The sequence below is a fragment of the Alosa pseudoharengus genome, unplaced genomic scaffold, assembly GCF_046254945.1.
Source record: "Alosa pseudoharengus isolate Yale_2024_CS ecotype anadromous, Long Island Sound unplaced genomic scaffold, YU_APseudo_1.1 YU_APseudo_1.1_scf_22, whole genome shotgun sequence".
Taxonomy (NCBI): domain Eukaryota; kingdom Metazoa; phylum Chordata; class Actinopteri; order Clupeiformes; family Clupeidae; genus Alosa; species Alosa pseudoharengus.
Window position 1 is genome coordinate 1,592,193 of NW_027468680.1, and position 9,583 is coordinate 1,601,775.

Below are 9,583 nucleotides of genomic sequence, written 5' to 3' on the forward strand. Positions count from 1 at the left end.
ACATCCCCCTGCTGCTCTCCCAACCTCCTCCTACCTGCTAACCTGCCAACGCTACCCGTGCTAATCCACTGCTCTCCCAACAGCACTCCTACCTGCTAACCTGCTAACGCTACCCGTGCTAATCCACTGCTCTCCCAACAGCGTTCCTACCTGCTAACCTGCTAACGCTACCCGTGCTAATCCACTGCTCTCCCAACAGCACTCCTACCTGCTAACCTGCTAACGCTACCCATGCTAATCCACTGCTCTCCAAAAACAGCGCTCCTACCTGCTAACGCTACCCATGCTAATCCAATGCTCTCACAACAGCGATCCTACCTGCTAACGCTACCCATGCTAATCCACTACTCTCACAACAGCGCTCCTACCTGGTAACCTGCTAACGCTACCCGTGCTAATCCACTGCTCTCCCAACAGCACTCCTACCTGCTAACGCTACCTGTGCTAGTCCACTGCTCTCCCAACAGCGTTCCTACCTGCTAACCTGCTAACGCTACCCATGCTAATCCACTGCTCTCCCAACCTCCTCCTACCTGCTAACCTACTAACGCTACCCGTGCTAATCCACTGCTCTCCCAACAGCACTCCTACCTGCTGAAACATTTCCTATAGTTTCTTACCTATATATTTGCCCTGATGCACTCGTTGACGCAGACACACGCACTCGCTTTGGACTCCTTTCATTGCTGCTGCTGTTATATTAGCCTACAGAGCAACTAGGACAGGCGCGTGTAACTACAAAGTGGGGTCTGGCTCTGTGGTTGTGCGGCAGTTGCTAGGCAATAATGTAAACTCTATTTTCGCTGCCAATCACCAAAAAGCATACCTTTTATGTCTGTGTACGTAGGCTACACAAGATTTGATGTACGATAAACACTGCCAAGAACAAAACCGTCTGACTGTACAGTACGGGGGGCGCATGCGTGAGTGCTGACCCTCGGCAGTGGTGTGTTTGTCTGTGTTTGTCTACTTTGTAAGTTTGTAAACCTACGACAGGTTATAATACGAGAAAATCATGCTTGACAGTATGTTGATCAAGATCGCAACACTTATCTGGACCCTAACAATAATCTGGGACATTGTAAACGCACACAGAGGAGAAACTCTGGTGCCCAACGTTCGTTTCTACACCCGGGAGGATATACTGAATCTCCGCCATTCCTTCAAAGGACCTCCGAAACTTCTCTTCAGCCCTCCTGGAATAATCAACCACGGATGGAGCAATAAGAAGAAAAAGAAAAGAGGATCAAGAGGTGGGATTCGGAACAGGATCAAACGGCGGGGAAGCCGCTTCCCCCTCCCCCCCTAATGTGCGCTCACTTCAGAACAAAATGCATGAACTTGCTGCACTCACTAAGTTTGACAGGGACTTCAGCAGGACCAACCTGATCTGTTTTACCGAGACGTGGCTGAATGAGGATGTTAACAACATCAATTTGGATGGATGTTCTCTAATTTGGTACGACCGGGACGTAACACAGACAGCAAAGCATATTGGAGGCGGACTGTGTATGTTCATAAACTCCAGCTGGGCAACAAATATCACGGTACGTGACACTAAATGTACCACGCACTATGAACTACTGACTGTTTCATTCAGGCCACATTATTTGCCCCGTGAATTTGGGCAGATAACAGTGATTCTGGTATATGTGCCGGGTCCAGACTTCAAACTCGCTGCAGACAGCATTGCTGCTAGTTATAACAAGGCGCTGCGTCACTCAGTTGATGACCCTGTCTTCCTTCTGGGAGACTTTAACAGATGTGATGTCTCTGCACACCTACCAAATTTGGAACAATATGTTACATGCACGACAAGACTGAACAGAACTCTAGATTTATGTTATGGGAATGTGGAAGGTGCCTACGCTTCCCGGTCCCGCCCACCTCTGGGGCTGTCAGATCACAACGTCATTCACCTCCTTCCAAAGTACCGTCAATCACTGAAGAGGGCTAAACCTACTGTATTTCACTGTGAGGCCCGGACAGACAGCTTGGTGGACATGCTGAGGGGCTGTTTTGAGGCAACGGAATGGGATCTGTTTTTAAGAGACCAGGACTGTCAGAGCAATCATGAATTATTAAATGACACCAAAACCAGTTACATTAACTTCTGTGTGGATTCAGTAATTGGAACTAAATAAATTAAAATCTATCCAAATAATAAACCGTGGGTCAGTAAGGAACTCAAACATCATCTAAATCTGAAGAAAAGAGCCTTCATACAGGGTGACTTGCAAAAAACAAAGGAGATGACCAAGGAAGTTAGACGGCTAATCAAAAAAGCCCAATTGGACTATAAGGACAAGGTTGAGGAGAAACTGAAGACTGGTAATGCTAGAGATGCATGGAGAGGGCTAAACAAAATGATGGGTAGGGAGAAGAGACAGACCTCTCATTGTGACGACCCTGTCCAACTAGCAAATAGTCTGAACATATTCTCCAGATTTGACAAATATAATTTTCAAAGTGAGTGTGACGCTGTCTGCTCTGGACTGACCTCTGACCCAATGATTATTCAGGAGGATAAAGTGATCTCCATACTGCAAAGGGTTAACCCTCACAAAGCCCCTGGTCCAGACGGGCTCAAAGGGTGGGTATTAAAGGAATGTGCAGCCCAACTGGGACCAACTATCACCAAAGTGTTCCAGCTGTTCCTGAACTCCAACTTTTACCCCCAGGCCTGGAAGACAGCGACCATCATACCTGTACCAAAAACCTCCCACGCTGAAATGAATAATGACTTCAGACCCATTGCTCTTACACCCATCCTCAGCAAATGTATGGAGCGCCTCATACGCAATGAACTGACCCACCAGGTAGCAGGATCACTGGACCCCAGGCAATTTGCCTACCAAACCAACAGAGGGGTGGAGGACGCCACACTCACCCTCCTGAACAGCATCCACAGTCATCTGGACAAACCCAACACTCATGCTCGCATTCTTGGATGCATGGATTTCTCCTCAGCGTTCAACACGTTCAGCCTCACCTCCTCCTAGGACGCCTTCGTGACCTGGAAGTCAGTGGTGGCCTGGTCCTCCTCATCAGGGAATTTTTGAGAGATCGACCCCAGCGAGTCTGTATTAAGAACTGCCTCTCTGACTCTCTTGTCCTGAATACAGGTGTATTATCCCCTTTGCTTTTCTCCATATACACAAACGAAATACAGTGCAACAGCAGTGCCCTCTCCCTCATTAAGTATGCAGATGACATGGCCTTAATTGCCTGCCTTCGGGACTCAAACAGCTCTCCCTACCTGCAATACATCAACACCCTGACTTCATGGTTCGACAGCAGCTTCCTAGATCTCAACATCGCCAAGACCAAGGAGATGTGGCTAGGAAGCAGCAGGAGAGGAGGTAATAAAGACTCTGTGCCCACCTTCAAGCCAATCAGCAGGAAGGGTCAGGAAGTGGAGCTGGTCACTCAATTCAAATATCTCGGAACAATAATAGATCACCAGTTACAATTTCAAAACCATGTGGACTACATATTCAAAAAAGGGAGACAGTGCCTGGCCCTTCTGAGGAAACTCAGGAGCCTCAACAGCAGCCAGCGCACAATGACCATGGTCTACAAATCACTGACCGAGAGTGTGCTGACGTTCAACATCGTGTCATGGTATGGGCACCTTTCGGTCAAACAAAAGAACACACTGGCACAAATAGTCAACCAGGGTGGAAAGATCATTGGACATAAACAACATCAACTCTCACACCTGTATTCACAGATTTGATTAAAAAAGGCATTACAGGTTTATCAAGATCCAACTCATCCCCTCCACTGTGCTTTCCAGCTGCTGCCATCAGACGGAGACTTGCAGTCCCAATGGCAAGGAAGAATGGTTACAAGCGGTCATTCATTCCATCAGCCGTGACCATCCTTAACAAAGAACTGCCCATAGTCAGATAAATGTATATGCGGTTAGGCACTTTATGTATTTTGTATTTTACTCATTATTATTTATATCTTTTAACTCTTCTCTGGAGCAAACTGGACTGATTTCATAGTTTTTACCTATATATTATGTTTATCTATTTATTGTGCATAGTGTTGTCTGTGATGTGTGTGTGTGTGTGCTTCTTGTATGTCTTTATGCCACTGTCAAAGACAATTTTCCATTTTATGTAAGTTTTATGGACATTAAAGAAGTCTAAGTCTAAGTTTGAAACTAGCAGAAATTATAATCAGAAGTTAATTTTCACCAAAAACTGGGACAATTTGTGTCCCGGGAAATATTATTAATTATCCGGGACAGTCACTCAAAAAAGAGAACAATCCCAGGAAATCCAGTGCATGTGGCAACCCTAATAGCGCTCCCCCATGCTGACCTGCTAACGCTACCTGTGCTAACCCCCTGCTCTCCCAATAGCACTCCTGCTGACCTGCTAACGCTACCCGTGCTAACCCCCTGCTCTCCCAATAGCACTCCTGCTGACCTGCTAACGCTACCCGTGCTAACCCGCTGCTCTCCCAATAGCGCTCCTGCATGCTGACCTGCTAACGCTACCTGTGCTAACCCGCTGCTCTCCCAATAGCACTCCTGCATGCTGACCTGTTAACTTACCCAGATCTGCCCCACTTCCTCTGGGCTAACTTTCTTTTATTAGGTGTATCACTTCCTCTGGGGTAACTTACCCAGATCTGCCCCTCAGTAAAGCCATCAGATATCATGTGAAAACCTTCAGCTGGTTAACCATGAGCTGGGGGCAGGGAGCGTGTGTGTGTGTGTGTGTGTGTGTGTGTGTGCCGGAGCACATAGACACACTGCAGTATGCACCACAGCTGGTCTGCTCACCTGCCTGTCTCTACCTTTTGTGTGTGTGTGTGTGTGTAATAACCCTGTTGTGTTTTCTTTTGTGTGTTTCCACAGAGCTCAGCAAAGTCCAGCAGTATGCAGGTAATGTGGCATCACACACACACACACACACACACACCATGCGTGACAGCCTGTGACGTCCCAGCACCATATACCATGAGGCCTGTTACGTCACTTCTGGCTGGTACGCACCAAAGTGCAATAAGCACACACGCAAAAAACATTCAAAACACAATTTAAACCAAGTAATTGCAAAACATCTGTTATTCAACAAAAAAATCATACAAACCAAATTTGGTGTGGTTTGTATTCATGTTCCATGGTGCTGGTGTATTCATGTTCCATGGTGCTGGTGTAGTTTGTATTCATGTTCCATGGTGCTGGTGTAATCATGTTCCATGGTGCTGGTGTAGTTTGTATTCATGTTCCATGGTGCTGGTGTATTCATGTTCCATGGTGCTGGTGTAGTTTGTATTCATGTTCCATGGTGCTGGTGTAGTTTGTATTCATGTTCCATGGTGCTGGTGTATTCATGTTCCATGGTGCTGGTGTAGTTTGTATTCATGTTCCATGGTGCTGGTGTATTCATGTTCCATGGTGCTGGTGTAGTTTGTATTCATGTTCCATGGTGCTGGTGTATTCATGTTCCATGGTGCTGGTGTATTCATGTTCCATGGTGCTGGTGTAGTTTGTATTCATGTTCCATGGTGTCACTCCCTGATGTGAGTCGCTCATGCATCACTTTGCTACTTTGCGACTACCTGTGCTGTTAGCCACAGAATAATGACATTAGCCTACACAGCAGTAATGTATTATTTAGCGTAAGGCATCACATTTTCACGGCATGATCTCTAATGTCAGTTCTAGATTAGAGGCTGAAGTAGCCTGCTAGCGAGAGACTTCTGTAATATCAATAAAAATTGACCTACATAACGAAGTTTGTTAACTGCTGGCAAGTAAGTAAGCAATCAAGCACAACAAAGGCTGTCACTTGAATGGCGTTTGCTAACGTTAGCAATCAAACAATCTTAGATAGCTAAAACGTTTTTGAAACAGAAAAGTGAATTATTTTATAGATTTCAGTCGGATCCCTTGGCGTTATGCCGTAAAACCTATCAATCTGAGCATGCGTGACTCACATCGGGTAGCGACTCACATCGGGTAGCGACTCACATCGGGGAGTGACACATGGTGCTGGTGTATTCATGTTCCATGGTGCTGGTGTATTCATGTTCCATGGTGCTGGTGTAGTTTGTATTCATGTTCCATGGTGCTGTTGTGGTTTGTAATCATGTTCTGTGGTGCTGGTGTAGTTTGAAATCATGTTCTACAGTGTGGTTTGTAGTATTAGTAAAGTAAAGTAAAGTATACTATATTGTCCCCAAGAGGAAGTTTGTCTTGGGCTTCACGACCACTGCATCACAGACATACACAGCTCATACATAGGCAATTAAAAAACAACAGTCACACATACAGCCCCACACAACCACAATTACAACAAAAGACAACTCAGTCAGAGCTGCACACTGGAAAATACAAATTAAAGTCGCGTGATACCGCGTGATCCCACGCGCGGACCGCGAGTGAAGCTGGCCAAGTCGAAGCACTGCCCACTGTAGGTAGCCAGCTACCTATCATTGAGCATCTTTATAGCAGTTGGAATAAAGGAGTTTTTGTATTTATTTAATCTGCAGTTTAGTACTCTAAAGCGTCTACCTGAGGGTAGGAGGGCAAACTCCTCGTACAGGATGTGTGTGGGGTCTTCTACAATTTTCAGTGCCTCCCTGAGGACTGACTTTTCATAGAGTACCTGCATGTAGCCCTGGTCTGGGCCATGATGCTGGTGTAGTTTGTATTCATGTTCCATGGTGCTGGTGTATTCATGTTCCATGGTGCTGGTGTATTCATGTTCCATGGTGCTGGTGTGGTTTGTATTCATGTTCCATGGTGCTGGTGTATTCATGTTCCATGGTGCTGGTGTAGTTTGTATTCATGTTCCATGGTGCTGGTGTATTCATGTTCCATGGTGCTGGTGTAGTTTGTATTCATGTTCCATGGTGCTGTTGTATTCATGTTCCATGGAGCTGGTGTAGTTTGTATTCATGTTCCATGGTGCTGGTGTGGTTTGTATTCATGTTCCATGGTGCTGGTGTATTCATGTTCCATGGTGCTGGTGTAGTTTGTATTCATGTTCCATGGTGCTGGTGTGGTTTGTATTCATGTTCCATGGTGTGGTTTGTATTCATGTTCCATGGTGTGGTTTGTATTCATGTTCCATGGTGCTGGTGTATTCATGTTCCATGGTGCTGGTGTATTCATGTTCCATGGTGCTGGTGTGGTTTGTAGTCATGTTCCATGGTGTGGTTTGTATTCATGTTCCATGGTGTGGCTTGTGTTCTCATGTTCTCATGTTCTCATGCCCCCTAGTGGACGTGACGCTGGACGTGGACTCGGCGAACGCGTTCCTGCAGCTGTCAGAAGACCGGAGGCAGGTGTGCTGTGGGCAGCGTCGTCAGAAGCTGCAGGACGTGGGGGCAGGGCGTTTCGACCGGGCGGCTTGCGTGCTGGGCAGCGAAGCCTTCGCCCAGCGCTTCTACTTCCAGGTCGCGGTCGGCAGCAAGAGCAGCTGGGACGTGGGCGTGGCTAGCGAAGCGGTGACCCGGAAGGGAAAGGTCAAGGCCACACCGGAGACAGGCTACTGGACGGTGGCTCTGAGACGAGGGGCGGGGCTTGTGGCCAAGGAAACCAATCCCGTCCCCCTCGCCGCCGGGGCGGGGCTTCAGTTGGTGGGCGTGTTCGTGGACTACCCAAGGGGCGTGGTCAGCTTCTATGATGTCACGAGCATGTCCCACCTCTACTCATTCACTGGCCAGCGCTTCACGGGCAGGCTCCGCCCCCTCCTTAGCCCAGGCCAGAGGGAGAAGGGCAGAAACTCCGCCGCCTTAGTCATCTCTGTTGATCGCCCAATCACATGAGCCCATGCCACCTCCTCTGCAGACTGTCCAATCAGAGGCTCCTTTTTAGCCCTGACATCATTAGTGCATGTTCATTGCTATGACAACCTAGTTACCGCATTGCTATGACAACCTAGTTACCGCATTGCTATGACACATCAGCATATAGATATTAGCAACCTAGTTACCGCATTGCTATGACAACCTAGTTACCGCATTGCTATGACACATCAGCATATTGATATTAACAACCTAGTTACCGCATTGCTATGACACATGACATCAGCATATACAGTAGATATTAGAAACCTGGTTACCGCATTGTCCGTCGAGTTCTTTTAGATGCCATACGTCAATGTGGCCACTATACTGGTGGGGGCAGCACCTTACTGTCTATGGGCAGGTGTCATAGGAGAATATTACAAGCTGTTTTATTGGCAAAGGGAGGCTTAAGAAGGTATTACAAGCAGCTAATATTTATTTCTTTATGAGATTTTCCTTTTTCTCAAAATAAATAAAAGGTTGAATTTTTCCTAATTTTTTCATTGTGAGGTTACAATAAATCACCAACAGATCATTTTTTAAACCTGTTTTTAGCCAACTTTAGCAGAGGTGCCAATGATTCTGGAGGGTACTGTCTATGGGCAGCATTGCCAGCAATCAGAGACACCTGTCTGATTTCAAATCAGAGACGCCTGTTTCCAGAGACACCTGTCTGATTTCAAATCAGAGACGCCTGTTTCCAGAGACACCTGTCTGATTTCAAATCAGAGACGTCTGTTTCCAGAGACACCTGTCTGATTTCAAATCTGTCCTTGCAGGAAGCGATTACATCAACATTTTTTGGTATATCCAGTTTTAAATATTTTTTTCCGAAGTGTTTACAACTTAGTGTTAACTAATAATTGTTGCAAACTGGACTACAAACAAAATATTAGTGCATTCCTGGATCTACATCCTTATGCATGCTTCCTGCCAGGACTTTTACGGGATTTTCCCAAATCACGGAAGAAACGTCGAGGCAGCAGTATAGTAGCAGATAATCAGGCAAGTCTTATTTAAATAAACTCCTGGTGCACTTACAAACTTTCTAATGCCTCATTATTGGACTAAAGGTCATAGTTGTACTACTGCAGAAGTTTCGTACCATTCAGGGCATTATTAGTGGGGTAATTTACGAGATAAAAGTTGGGTCCATCACGACTGCAGAACGTCATGAGTTTCTGACAGCGCTACTCTACCAGGGTTTGACCAAGGGAAAAAAGGTTCTGGGAGGGTGTTTGGCTCGGGGTCATGGTGCAAAGGACCCTAGGGTGAAATTACTCCGAACCATCGCTTCAATTGTGGATTTGATCTGATTCTCCAGCATATTAAAGTGACGCATGGGTTTGTAGGAAATATGTTTTTTTCTTTTACTAAACGCCTCCATTTCATGATGTCATGATATGAAACACACACCTGTTGTTCCCCCTAGCCTGTGTGTGTGTGTGTGTGTTTGTGAGAATATTTATATTTAGAGTTAGGGTTTGCGCCACACTGCTAGATTCATAAGGAGAATGTTTAAATTCAGGGTTAGGGGTTAGGGCCCAGAATGAGAATAATGCGCCAAGGCGTGAGTGAGGTTGCAACACATCATGTTTTATTCAGCTGTTCAGTTTGAACCCAAAACAGTGACACAAACAAACAACACTGTGCACATAGCACCAGCAGGAGGCAGCAGAGAGAGGAGGAGGAGAGAGAGGAGGAGGAGGGGAGCAGGAGAGAGAGGAGGAGGAGAGGAGGAGAGGAGAAGAGGAGGGGAGGAGGA